Source organism: Bactrocera oleae, chromosome 2 (assembly GCF_042242935.1).
Source record: "Bactrocera oleae isolate idBacOlea1 chromosome 2, idBacOlea1, whole genome shotgun sequence".
NCBI lineage: Eukaryota > Metazoa > Arthropoda > Insecta > Diptera > Tephritidae > Bactrocera > Bactrocera oleae.
In genome coordinates, this window is record NC_091536.1 from 14716344 (window position 1) to 14730878 (window position 14535).

A 14535-nucleotide genomic window follows, 5' to 3' on the forward strand; every position below is an offset into this window, starting at 1 on the left:
ATTTTCGTTTGTTAAAAGTAATGGGTTAAAGAATTTGTTCGTGAATTTTTGGCACGCAGCGATGACCCAACTTCCATATTCGCCAGACATGGCTCCGTGTGGCTTTTTCTTATTTCCAAAAATAAATAGAATATTAAAGGGTCATTGTTTTACAAGCCTATATGGCATTAAACTATTTTAAAGGCTATTCCAAAAATCGAATTTGAGAAGTGTTTGACGGCTTAAAAAAACGCTGTCAAAAGTGCATAATATCGCATGTGGACGATTTTGAAGGCGACAACATTAATTGAGACGATTTAGTAGATATCTTTTTCAAAAAACGATAACGCCCGTTTCCTCGTATATCTAATCTTTAGCTATGATATTTGAAAATTGATAACTTTGAGCTATGAATTTTAAAGTAACTCAATAAATAGGTAGTATCTACTCTATTTTTATTGTAAAGAATTTAGATTAGAGATTTCTCTTGTATTGCTTGAAATTAGTCTATGACCCATATAATTCCAGAATTGATAGAAATTCGGACGGCTTTTGAATGGAGTACAGCATTAGTGCGGGTATATATTATATATGTTCATAAACATCTTCTCGGCTGAATTTCGCAGTGCTTCGGAAATTAGCTTTCAATCTAACAAGAGTAACTTCTAAAGAAAGCATTTTCAAAAAGGCAAAATTAAATTGGAAATATTAATCTTATTTATACTTCTATTTGGATGAGACTGAAAACTGTAGAGCTTTCGCTGTCTACATACGAAAACTATCTGAAAAAGTATTGTACCTATAGTTCAGATACAGTTATCAAAGCTTCCGTGAAGATCTCGTATCACCTCAGCAGTCTTCTCATGCGGGAGAAAAAATTAGCGCAAAATAAATAGATAAGACATGAGCGGTTTCTAAACCTTCAAATCCCTCCAAAAATTTTCGCCAGCATATACTTGTATGAGATCGTTTGTCTGTTTGTATGTTTAGTTTGCAGCGATTTTGTTGTGCGCAAGTGTTTGCTAAATGGTAAGCTTATAAAGCGAATTAAATCGATTATATCAGTATATTCACCCACCGATATGGTATTAGAAATGTACACACACATACCATATACATATATCATCCGTATGCGTGCAGATACATATATAAAACTGTAACGAGATTTAAATTCTTGGTATTTGTGTAAAAATAATATTATTGAGCTGCAGGGCAACAATAACAGTTAGTGATTTATGAAATTAAAATAAATATGGCAAATAGTTGCAAAGTAAGTTGGAAATGATATATGTAAAAGTAGTTGGTAAAGAGAAGTTGTGCGTATAGTCAGTGCAGAAAGAGAGATATACAAGTAAAGAATAGTTTGAACGCCGATTTGCTACGGATGCAATTTTAATGCAGTGAAGGCAGAAAAATTACATACTTGTACATATTAATATGTTGTCCAGTTCACTATAATATTTAATCTGCACTATAGTCCCCAATGAGAGCCTGCGCATTAGACGAAACGCTTCTATTTTGATGACTATTTCTATGAAAAAATATTTATGTTTTTACATAGCATACTTTATTCTTATAAGAAGAAACAGTTAGGACTTGAGACGATATTAAATATCAATTGATTTTGAAACATGTTTTGCTTAGGTGAGGTTATTTAACGACTTCGTTTATGACCCACTATGTTTTTACCATGTTTTTACCGAAGATTCCTTTTGTGAATTTTTAGATATTTCTATGAGCCCTATCTGCATCGCGTGGTAGAAATTGCAAACTCGATTATGGAAATTCTCTAAACAAGTAAGACTGTTAAAGCTCGCGCAAGCTGGTAATACTTGTACACCAAGCCATGCGCATATTTTCTGATAGAAAAACGCAGAATCATATTTATTAGGTCATGACAGTTTGCCATTAGTTGACATTCGCCATTGCTCTTTGAGAGCACTTTAATGGAAGGGGGCTGTGATATAGCATTGTTTTTTTAATTCCTTACTAATTTAAGATTAAGAATAATATTTTTAACGGAAATACGGTGCCGCCGTGGAAAGGAGCGGATCGAACATAACGCGAGCAGTAATATGTAGACGCTTTACACGAGCTGTCCTAGAGCTGCAAGATAGAAAGATAGCCGAAATGGTTATCGGACACTTGACTCAATAGAGACATACAAACTCCTCTCGCTTTTTGTTCTTCATTTATGGACTACCCTAATATACATGTCTTTAAATTATTGTTGGTTTCTTAGCTAGCACTTGATTTGATAGCCATATACTGAGAAAAAACTACTTATCTACCATAGCTTACTTTGATAATACTTTTCCTATTATTGATATACATATATAATACATACATATGCATAAAAACATAGCAGTAAAACCCTGTGCGAATATTGAGGACACTTATTACGGAAACATACTTAACAATGGTTAAGAGAGCATGTGACTCAAGTTTACGAAGAGATCAACCTTACTGCATTCCTTCACTCTTTCATCTACCTCCTCTAATTTCTCTCAAATATTTGTACTCAAAATAGTATTTCCCACTGGGCTACCCGAAACGCCTTCGTACAGTTTTTTTCATTTCCACACACGTTAGTTTGTACGCCATTCGTTTCGCACATTAGCAGCAATAAGTGGATTCCTTAAAACTAGTACAAGCAGAAGAAATTGTGGTCAAAATGCATTTAGCGTCAACATTTACAGCTTGCCTCGTTTACCAGGGTAACCCATCAAGCGCAGCCGCGTCGTGAAACGTGCCAAGGCGGTGACGGCTGCAACTAATGTCGCTGGTAAAAACTCTCGTTCAACAGCTGTAAGCGATTTGTTACATTTTCTAATATTTGCGAAAGTAGTGCAAGGCAATTGCGGACAATTTTACTGATAAGATTCATTTTTATTAGTCGCGGAAATACAAAAAAAAAAAACACGGAATACGGAAAAACAAAACAATAACATGAAAAAATGTCGTATAAGCGTAAAGAGGTAGCAAGGCAAGCTCCATGTGGATTGTTTTTATACAAATGAATATTTTTATAAACCATTGTGAGAAAAAATAGGAAAAAATGTTAGCTTTGCTTGCACCGAAGCTATAATACCCTTTACTAATACAAAAAGTTCCTTAAAAAACTTGATATTGATCGGTCAGTCTGCATGCCAGTTATATGCTATAGCAATCCGATCTAAATAATTTTTTCGGATATTGCACCATTTTGTTAGTTTTGATATATGCAAAATTTCGTGGAGATATCTTTTCAAATGAAAAAGTTTTCCATACAACCATTTGATTTAGATCAGTCAGTTTGTATGGTAGCTCTATACTTTAGTGGTTTGATATAGGCGGTTTCCACAAATGAGCAGCTTCTTACGGAGAAAAGGAATAGTGAAAAATTTCAAATCGATATCTCGAAAATTGAGGGACTAGTGCGTATATATATAGACGGATCAACTTAGCTCATCACGCTCATCATGTATATATATAATTTATAGGGTGTTTTGAGAGTTTAAAAATATATGTGGGTGTGCCCACATGCATAAAACAATGTTTCTATAGAGGACTTGCTTTTAGCAACAATTTTATTTTAAAGAATCCATGCAATATTTTATATATTAAAGCTATTTAATCAAAAGATGGTTAGTTCTATGCTTGCCAAATTGAATCAATGATGAAGTTTTTAATCAAATACATGTGCTTTTCCTACTCAACTCATCTCCAGAGCAAGAACACTCTCACTGGAATGGTTATCATCAGCGATAAAGAGACTCTCCGATTTTCCTTGTAGGTTTGACGTTGGAACGACTGGAATGGCCAGATTGAAATCCTACGAAAAATATATGTGAATGGAGAGCTCTGGCTACAGGCGCTCTCATACTGGGAAGAGTTGGACATCCCTTTATCCCTTGTTATAATCGTCCGTGCTACACAGTAACCGGACTACATCCGAATATGTTCCAAATTTTTCATATTCGGAGATCATTAATCCAACTTTGAAGCATTCGACTTTCTCTCTCTCTCTCTTCCTTTACACAATTACAGCAATCAAAGAAAAATACAATCTATTGGGAATCAAATTAGAATGAATGAAATAAGAAAGCCGCTATTTGACTGGATTTTCGTCTGCATTGCCTCCGAATGCTTTACTCAGCTTCATTCTCTTAAGCTGAATAAGTGCTGGAAGTCAAAGTTTTTGAAACTTATATAAATTCCTTTTTTCAACTAGTGGTTTTCCATATTTTTAATTAACTGTAGAAGTTTAACTCATGAACAAATTATTAAGCAATTTATTTCTTCAACTCTGCATAAACCATACATTTTCCTAGATCAACCAGAATTTCTTATGTCCAGTATTAAATGCAATATCTACATTTTATACCTTTTTTAACCGTTATTCGCACAATATTTTGATCGCTAAGCCTTCAATAAATACGAATAAGTGAGTCCATGGCAGGCAATATTCCGAAGTATATCTTCCATATTGTCAACTACTGACTACTGACTTTTGCTTACTGACAACATCATTGGCCGGGTTGCAACTTCATCGTCAGCAACATGTTCGTGTAATGCATTTGAAATGAAGTGTCACACGCTGAACGATAAGATAATAGTACCATCACTGTAAAAAATGTCAAAACTATTAGAGAGAAAGTGAGAGGGAGAGAGGAAATATTGGGAGTGAAGGCTATAAATATATGTGATGAAGAGCTTTACTACTAGCAGTAATAATATAAACTTTATAGGCAAGGAGTCCGAAGTAGAAAACCTACCGATTTAAACAAAAAGCCTTTGTTTTGATGACAGAATTTTCGATTGAAAATTAGGGTCATTTTCTGATATTAAGTTAAAATAAAATGAAAAATAACTTTTTTTAAATTAAAACAAGACAAAACAATATACCGATGATGAAAAACTTATTTGTTAATAAAAATGTACCTTTTATTTATAAAAAAAGGTAAACAATTCTACGTATATTTCATTGGAAAGGTGAGAAAATAAATAAATATAAAATAATAAATAAAATACGTTGCTTCGTAATTGCAAATGTGTAAAGGTACTTTTTTCATAAGTTGAAATTTAAAAATTCATAACTGCAATATTTTTTATATTGAGTTGAAATAAAAAAATACCTGTGAAATGTTTTGCCTCAACAAATACAAAAAATATGTTTTGTAGGAAAAAAATTTTGCATGTAAATTTTCTATGGAATGCCCCTCTTTGACGTTTTCCACTGTGTGGCAAACTTAATATACCTTGTTCAGGGTATAAAAATTAAGAGATCTTATTGGAAGTCTTAAATTTATTTGGAATACAAGTAATTTCAATATTTTTCTCAAAATCCTTCTTTCTTTTCTTCCGTGTATATATAATGTAAAAATGCGAACAAGTGCAACGCTGCATCTTTCAACAGAATAAGCAGCTGATGAGAAGTTATGTATGTATGTTGTTATTGTTGTTGTTAATGTTACCTTTGCTGCTCAACAACGGTGACAATGTCGGCAACGGTGTGGCAAATGAAAATGGATGGGCAACATCACTTTAATGCCGACGTGCTATCAATACATACAAAACAACTTGCCACATCACATACACATACGCATACACTAGCATATGCATATGTATGAGTATTTAGTATGCAATCTACGCACACGCTCAGCAAGCGACAAAATGCTGTGAGAGCTTGTCAGGTGACACTTTGACATACCTTGTCCGCCTGTATGCGTGTGTGTGTGTGTATGTTCGAGTATGTTGTCGCCGGTGCAGTTGCATGAAGATGACCAAGATGTGTGAGCTCGTGCATGAAATGTAACTTCGAATGCACTTTTAAACTGGGCGCTGAGCAAAGCTAGATTAAATCGGCATAATCTTGTGTAAGTTTTCGAAAATTGCGTTAAAGCGTTTATGATTGTAGGCCACCACAGTTATGCTTCATACATTCAGCTAATAGATGTTGCACAGCCTGAAATTTTATGGTTGGCTTACAATCTAATTTCGACGAATCGTATGTAGCAATTAAAATCTTCATACGCTTTTTGGAGATTAAAATGACTATAGAAAAGGGAGGCACTCTTTAACTTGTTTATAACTTATGTTAACACTGCCTATCTACGAGAGATTCAGTCAGAGGCGTACGAAGGGCCTTACGAGAGTAATTTCTCACCATGCTCACTTAAACTGAGATAACAGTAGGTCTTAAACTCGTATGTCAATCGACAGTTATGGCTGCCTATGGATTTTTATTCTTGACAAGCTTCAATTATCTGGTTGGGAGAATAAACGAAGGAGCGATCGAAGATGTGAGAAAATAAAAAAGCACAGTGATATATTTTCGTCTAAACCCTATAACAAGGCACTTAGTTAATTGTTATAAAAAATATAAATTAAAAATATAATTATTAATTAAGCGACAACTTAGAATTATATAAAAGTTCTTGGTTCAAATAGTTAGTAACTAGTTAAACAATATGTGAAAAGCTGGCTATCAGCGGCAATTTTTAGGTATGTGGTTATCATATTTTCTAAAACTGTAAATAAAAAAACCAAAAATTTGACAAGTATTTGCTCGACCTTCTATTATTGTTATATCTGTTTGAGCACTTCTAACTTTAAATTAAGTTAATCAATTGAAATTATTAAATTTCCATATTGGTACTAAAGCTGCATTAAGTCTACTAAATTTATAGCGCGAACTAAATAAATACACTCTCAATAGCAAATGATGTTTTTAATAGCAATGTACGAAGAAAGAATGCCTTCGCAGCCGCAGCTGCCAGACAGCCGCACTTATTCTAAGCAGCATTTGACACAACACACAAGTACATATATTTATATCCAGACACATACACAAACTGCTAACATAAACAATAAGTCTAACAAAGTCAGAGCAAAAATTCCATTGATTTTAATTAAATAGGATTTTCAAGGAGATTTCAATTTCCATACAAACTTATGTTAGTATGTGTGTATATATGCATATAGTCGTGACTGCTGTCGTATCATGAAACGTGAATAAATAAAGTTATAATTAAAATTTTACTCCCAAATTTAATAAAAACTCAATAAATGTCAAGCGGTAAGAAATTGATTGATTGTCAATTAAAAGTTTGGCCTTCATTGCTGGAAAATGGTATAAAGTGTATTGATATAAAAAAGCAATATTGTTTTTCAGTTGGTTTAAATTTTAGAAGCATATAGCCAAAAATATTTTAATACTAAGTTAAATATAACTTCTGAGAACACAAAGAATATTTAAGTTTAGTGAACAATAAAATAATAAACAAAAATATATAAATTGAAAGAAATAGTAGCTAAATGATCATACGAAGAACTTGTTCTTTATAATGAATAATAAAGAATTTTGTAGCTAAAATTGGGATAAATATTTTGTAACTTCTTATTGAAATTTGAAATGATTTTTTTTCAACTTAATTGATGCTTTAACAACCTGAAGTTACCTCTATGTTAATAAATTTATAATATAAGATATATTCGGACCGAAGTTATAATACCAATTCAAAAATAAAAAATTTTCTCTACAATGACTTGACTATGGTACTATAACAGTTCGATATGTATATTCGATTGTATCGTTGTCTTGGACAATATAGCAAATTTCGTGAAGATACCTTGTCAAATAAAACAGTTTTTCATACACGGTAAGAAGAGTTTTCATTACAGAATCCCTCTCGGAATAGTGACATTATTTTTTATTGTGAAATCACCATAAAAAATAATATTTGCATCAGCTGTCATAACAATGGAACTCATCACATAAACTAGAAATCACAGACCATATCGTAAGCGTCGTTTAATCCGAGCCTTAATGACAAAATTAAAAAATTTCAATTTAATCAGAAAAATTTATAAGCGATCAGCGTGACGAGCTGAATCGATTTAGCTATGTCCCTGCCCGTCTGTATGTCTGTATATACGTGAACTACTCTGTCAGTTGATATCGATTGATGATCGATCGATGATTTTTTTTTTTTTTTTTTGACAAGCGCTTTTTTTTGCCAATCCTGAATAAATCAATATCATAATATAATCAATAATAAATTATATGTCGAGAAACTCACTTATCTGTATGTTTTTAATAAATCATTCGAGGGACCACCATGTATGCATAATAATATATATATCCTTAACAATTTCTTGATTAATTGAATTATTGAATGCGATTTATGTTATGAGAGCCTTAAATCCTTTTTCTAATATCATAAATCTGTTCCTTTAAACTATGCTGCTGACCCCCGCTTAACCCGCTCAAATTATGGTTAATGCGCTTTGTTGAAGAGCAGCTGACATTTGTTGATAAATGGCTGATGACCGACGTAAGATGACTTTGAAGTGCGGCTACATACTAACATATATATAAAAGCACATAAAGCTTTTATCTTCGCTTTCGCATTAGTGGCAAGTTGTACGAGTAAGCAGTCAATGCTAGCATTTTGTTAAAAGTGTTTACTGACGAGCGTCTGTTTGTTGGCTGAAACTTGTGTGCCATTCACAGAGCAAGAAAATTCCTATTATCTTAACAAGTATTATTATTTTCCATTCACGATTTGTTTTTTTATTTTTATTGTTTTTCACTTTTGTTCATTCCGCACAGCTGCTGCTGTTGACAATTATAATCGCTCTTAATGGCCTTACAGAATCGGCCATAAAAACACTTAAGACAAAACAGAAAGCGAACCACCACCAGTATTCAGTGAAGTGGTAAAGTTGTTGGTTGTCATTGAACATTCCAAGCGGTTAAGAGATAGAAAGGTCATATCATTACAGCGGTCAGTGGTGTGCTTAAACATAAAAGAGGTATGACGAATCTAAGTGATTTTCCTAGCGAAAGGATGAAAATGTAATTTTGCATAAAATTATTTATTTTTACTTTAATTATGTTGATATTCACACATTGTAAAGAGATTGCTCAACTTAATAGCTAACATTTGAAGAAAGTGGTCAAAAATGCCTGTAGACTTTATTTATCTCCAAACATGTGTCAATGCATTGCATGTTCCGCGACTGATAAAACTGATATGCTCTCGATGGCAACGAATGGAATTTTGAAAAAAAAGTCTTCTTTAAATCAGCATTCCTGGTAGGTGTACTAATAAATGTTTTACTCTATTTAAGGTCTTGAGATCCACTTTATGCTAAAAACTTTGATAATGAATTACCGTTGGTTATAAATAATAATTATTGAATCGTCTAACTCTGCCATAGAAAAAAATGACTCACCAAGACTGTCACGAATGCAACCATCAAATGATCTGAAAAAAAAACCGCTAACTTCTGCTGCATCGAAACTATAATGCCCTTCACAGCCGCATTTTTTATAACAAAAAATTGTATAAAAGCACTTTTAGCTTCGTTTTGAACGGTAAGTTGGTATGGCAGCTATATGCTATAATGGTCCGATCTAAACAATATATACGAATATCGTAGTGTTGCTTTGGAGAATAAAATGCGCCAAATTTCGTGAAGATATTCTGTCAAATAATATAATCTCTATACATGAATTTGATTTGGAGTGGTTAGTTTGTTTGGCAGCTAAAAGCTATAGTGGGCTGATATGGGCGATTCCGACAAAAGAACTTCTTAGGCATATCTCAAAAACCGAGGAACTGGTTCTAGTAAGGACAGATATACGGAAAGATAGAGCGTCGTGGCTAAATCGACTCAGCTCAATTTTAAGGTCTCCTACGTTTCCTTTGGGTGTTACAAACTTAGTGTCAAACTTAGTATACCCTGTTCAGGGCATAATCATAAAAGAGATGATTTATCGAGATAAATGCTGTCAACTAAAAAAGTGATAATAGTTTTGTTATATTAATATCGGTTGTTCGAAAAAATAATGTATTGTTGATGATACAAATTTTTCGTTTCTTACAAATCATAGTTAGTAAGATAGGGACAAATATGAAGAAGACTCACAACCAGTTTTTGAAAAAAACTAAATAAAAAAACGGGTTTTAAGGTTCCGAGCTTCAGCTCAGCCCCTATGGATGTCGTGTCTACATCTCGGAAAGTATTTTAAGCTTTGACAAATCTTCTTAAGGACATGTTCGTAGAAGGGTAGAGTTTAAAAATATAATAAAAATATTGATTTGATTTCTGATCATCTCTATGATGGATATTACTAATTGTAACAAATAATCTTTTTTATTATTTATATTTCTAATAATTATTTTATATTTCTAATAATATAAAATAAGTTTGATACCAATAACGGAGTCAACTTGCTCACGTCTTCTCCCACACTCCACTTATGAATGAATTCCAGCCCATCCTATATGTCTTACTACATAACGTCTACATCGGATATTTAAGGATATTTTGATGAAAGGATGCTGCTTGCTAATACCCAAATTAGTTTAGACATTTGGGAATGCGGTATGATAATAAAACTGCGTCCTAAACATATAGAGAACTGTTACCAAAATCAAACTTGAAATTTGGCTAATATATATAATAATATATCTCGCACCATCTCTAGATTCTAAGTTATATAAGTTGAGTAGATACCTAGTAATAATAGTATATATTAATCGCTTATTTTTAAAGAATTATACTTGCTGTTATTTATTTTTGGATATTTGAATGCAACACGATTTTTAAATACACATTACGAGATATTAACCCAAATTATTTCGGCTCATTACACAAAATTAAAATGTGGAATTAAACAACACAATGTGGAAATGAACCTCATCACGTTTGCTGTTTACTACCTAATGCAACAGATGATGTTATTGTATATGCCAAATGTGTATGTGCAAAGCCAGTGAACTATCAATGTGGTAGTAAAAATTATCGTCTTACAGGAAATACTAATACCAGCTACCAAAAATACTTGTCTAGCATCGAAATATTTAGAAACACATCAGCTTTACACCAATTTTTCTGAGAGTTGGTACAGAAAGATATTTAAATAAAAAGGCGATTACTTGAAGAAAGTGCGAATTAAATGGTAGAGTAGAATATGAGAGGACATAAAATATTACGTAACCGCTTTGAAACAGTAATGAAGTAGCACATCTCTGACGGAAGCCTGAAAATTGGTTTTAAAAAATCAGTTAGCTGACCAGTGTTGGCTTATAATAGTTGCAAAGTACGATAGTTTATAACTGGTTGCTTTGGCTACAGGGTTGCTACAAAGTATACATATATACAATATGTATGTACGTATGACCTCTAAATCGTTTAAATGAAGCGAAGACCAAGTCAATACGGCATGAACAAATCTCAGCGTTGTACCATTGGTGTAGCGCCGCAAAATATGCAAAACAAATAACAATAAACCGTAATGACCGAAAATTATAATGTTTTCCCGCTGTTTGTGTGCTTTCGTCTTACTTACATCACATCTACTTAGTAGGTATGTTTGTATGTACTTTCATTAAATTTAATATTACCTCGTTATTATTTGCTTTTTTGAGTGCACTTTGCGATTCGCCGCTAATACAAGCATTATTTGATGGAAAGAGGCTTTCCCTTTCAAATGCGCACAAATACACATACTGTTGTAAGTTTATGTACGCAGATATGTATATGTTTTGAGCACAAGAGTAGTTATTAAGAATGCTTAAGGCTTGAGTAAAAAATATTATGCATAATTGAAAAGTGAAATTCCTGCTATGTGTCTGGCAATAAAATGAAAGCATAACATGTGATTACATAGCAGAAAACAAATATAAAATAAATTTAAATTACTAATACATATATGTATATAATGGAATCAAAATCTGGCAATATCGCTAATGGCCAATGAGCAGTAACAACTGTGACAACAGCAGTACAGCTAGCAAGAAGCATGTAGCTTCCGATTAAGCCCTTGTGGCAAGTGATATGTTGCGGCGCCATCATTATTTTTTGGCGCATATTGTCGTAAATGGTTTTCGTGTACACACACAGCCACATTTATGCATTTGTATGTGCTCCCATCTGTACATAGTATATTGTATAAGGCTTGAGCATGTTCCTCTTATCATATCATTTCCAATTTTTGCAAATTTTTATTTTCCGCCAGATTTTGATTGTGGGCTTACTGCCAAAATTTTGTCAGTACTCAGACTGCTCTGCACTCAATTGTATGTCGTTTCATTAATTTCTCTTCCTTAAAAACTTGCAACTGTGTTTGTTCTGCCTTTGTTTTGGCGATTTCATTTCCAGAGCTTTATACTTAAAATAATATTTGTTATGCAGCTTCTAATGGCAAACAAGAAAAAGAATTTGATAAATATTGGTTTAATTGCATTTAGGGATTTTCAAAAAAAAAAAAAAAAATGTTAACTGCGGTTGCACCGTAGCTATAATACTGATAAGATATCTCGTCAAGTGAAAAAGTTTTTCATGCAAGCACTTTATTCTGATCGTTCAGTTTGTATGGCAGCTATATGCTATAGTTGTCCGATATCGACTGTCCCGGCGAATGAGCTGCTTCTTGGGAAGAAAAAGACGTTTGAAAAATTCAAGACCGATATCTCAAAAACTGAGGGACTAGTTCGAATATACACATATATGGACAGAGAGACAAACGTGACTAAATCGACTCAGACTGTCACGCTAATCATTTATATATAGATATTTTATAGGGTCTTCGACGTTTCTTTCTTGGCAAACTTATTATACCCTATTCAGTGTATAAATAAATATGACATATTTTATATTGTTTTATTATCCATTAGCAATGGAGAAATAGGCCCTCTACGGTAGATGACTCATCAAATCGATGTATTGAGTGCTCAAAAATGCAGTTGTTTCAATCGTTCACGATTAAATTCCATTTTTTGGCTGAGATGAATATTTTAAGTTACTGTAAACAACACAAAGAGTGCTCGTATGTCAAAACGTTTTGAGTACCTTCTGCCATCAAAAATATTAGACTTTACGATAAAGTTCTGAGTTGCCAGATTGCAACACTGGGGTTGCCAAATCCCGAAATATAAAAGGCAACCTACGAAAAATAGCACACTTTCAAGTTCCTGTGTTAGCTCTAGAACTTTTCGTCGAGAACTCTATATTAACTCAAGTTGCAGGCATGCAGTTCTCTGCAGTGTTTTCGTAGTCAAATTTAAGTCTTCCAAGGGGCCTGGCTATGGCGAAACCGTTTGCACGAAAATACCCGATAACACAAGCTGTAGACTGGCTGGTGGGTTAGACTTTAATTTGTATATATTATGCATGTATATATATATATATATATTTGCCGTTTGTTCAACTTAAGACCTTCTTAAAACTTTTGGCATTTTCGATTGGATTAAAAATAAAGTAGGGATACTTAAAATAACTTTCCTTCTGATATCCACAATTGCACTTTATATTCGCAATAATATTATGTTTAACGGCTTTTTGCGAGTGTGTTGGCCGCATTCGATTCGAAAATTACAGCCCACTATCGTTTAACTATTTTAAATAAATTTACGTATGATTAATTTTCACTTTATGACAGTGGGCTAAAGTAGATGCAATGAGATACATTCAATCTACGCACATTAGGGTGGTAAATTAAGTTCGAAAATGTGAGCAAAATATGTACATATTTAATAAGAATTAACAAATATTGTGTTTTTATTTTGAACAGATAAAATAGTAAAAAAAAACTAACGATGAAAGAGTCGTTGGGTCGGTAAACGTCATACTTACTCATATGTCATATTCAAATGGTTCAATTAACTGAGGCAACTGCTGGTTGATTGCTCCAACTGGCATGTTCAAATCTAAAAACAGTTGCGGAGAGCAAAAACTTATATACCAATGCATCCCTAATATAAAAATGTAAAATATCTGATTGAAAAGTAACTCGAATTTCGATTTCACAGGCAGTTGTTGTCGTGTCCTCTGCAAACGCATTTCACTATGAATACAAACTCTGTTAAATCTTTCAACAGATTGCATAAATCCATATACCATTTACATGCTATACATATATTGAACACACACATGCATACTATATTTGTTTGTTGCAGCTGTGCGAATATGCAGGGCAACCACAAAATACCAATATACGCGTGTATGCGCTACGCGTGTAGGAATAAAATAAAACCAACAACAACACTGTGGTAGAAGTAATCAGCACAACAAAACCATTACAACAAAAAATAGTTATCGTTGCAATCGTGTAATGACATCCAAGCTACCGATCCGAAATTTGTTGTAATGCAATGCAATTCCAAATTAAAGCTATAGCTTACGAGTTCTGAAAACCATGGTTGCCATGGTCTCAAAAAAACAAAAACCATAATAGGAATAAGCTGATATGATAAAATTTATATCGCTTCAAGTATATCTATGTTTTTAAAAACTATTATTTCATCAATTAAAGCTGGCGAAAAGAAATCTTGATGAAATAGCCCTTTATGTTTTAAAATTATACGCTTTTTTTCTGCCAGAAGCCAAGAAAAAGAGCAGGACAGTTCAGTAAACATCTAGTAAAACATGGGGGCATTTAGAAAGAAATATCACGGTTTAATAATGGTTTTATAAAAAGCATCCGATCACAAACCAACGACCGTATGGGTTTAAGTCATACTATGATTTTCTGATTAGTTAAGAAAGCAGCGAACATATCAT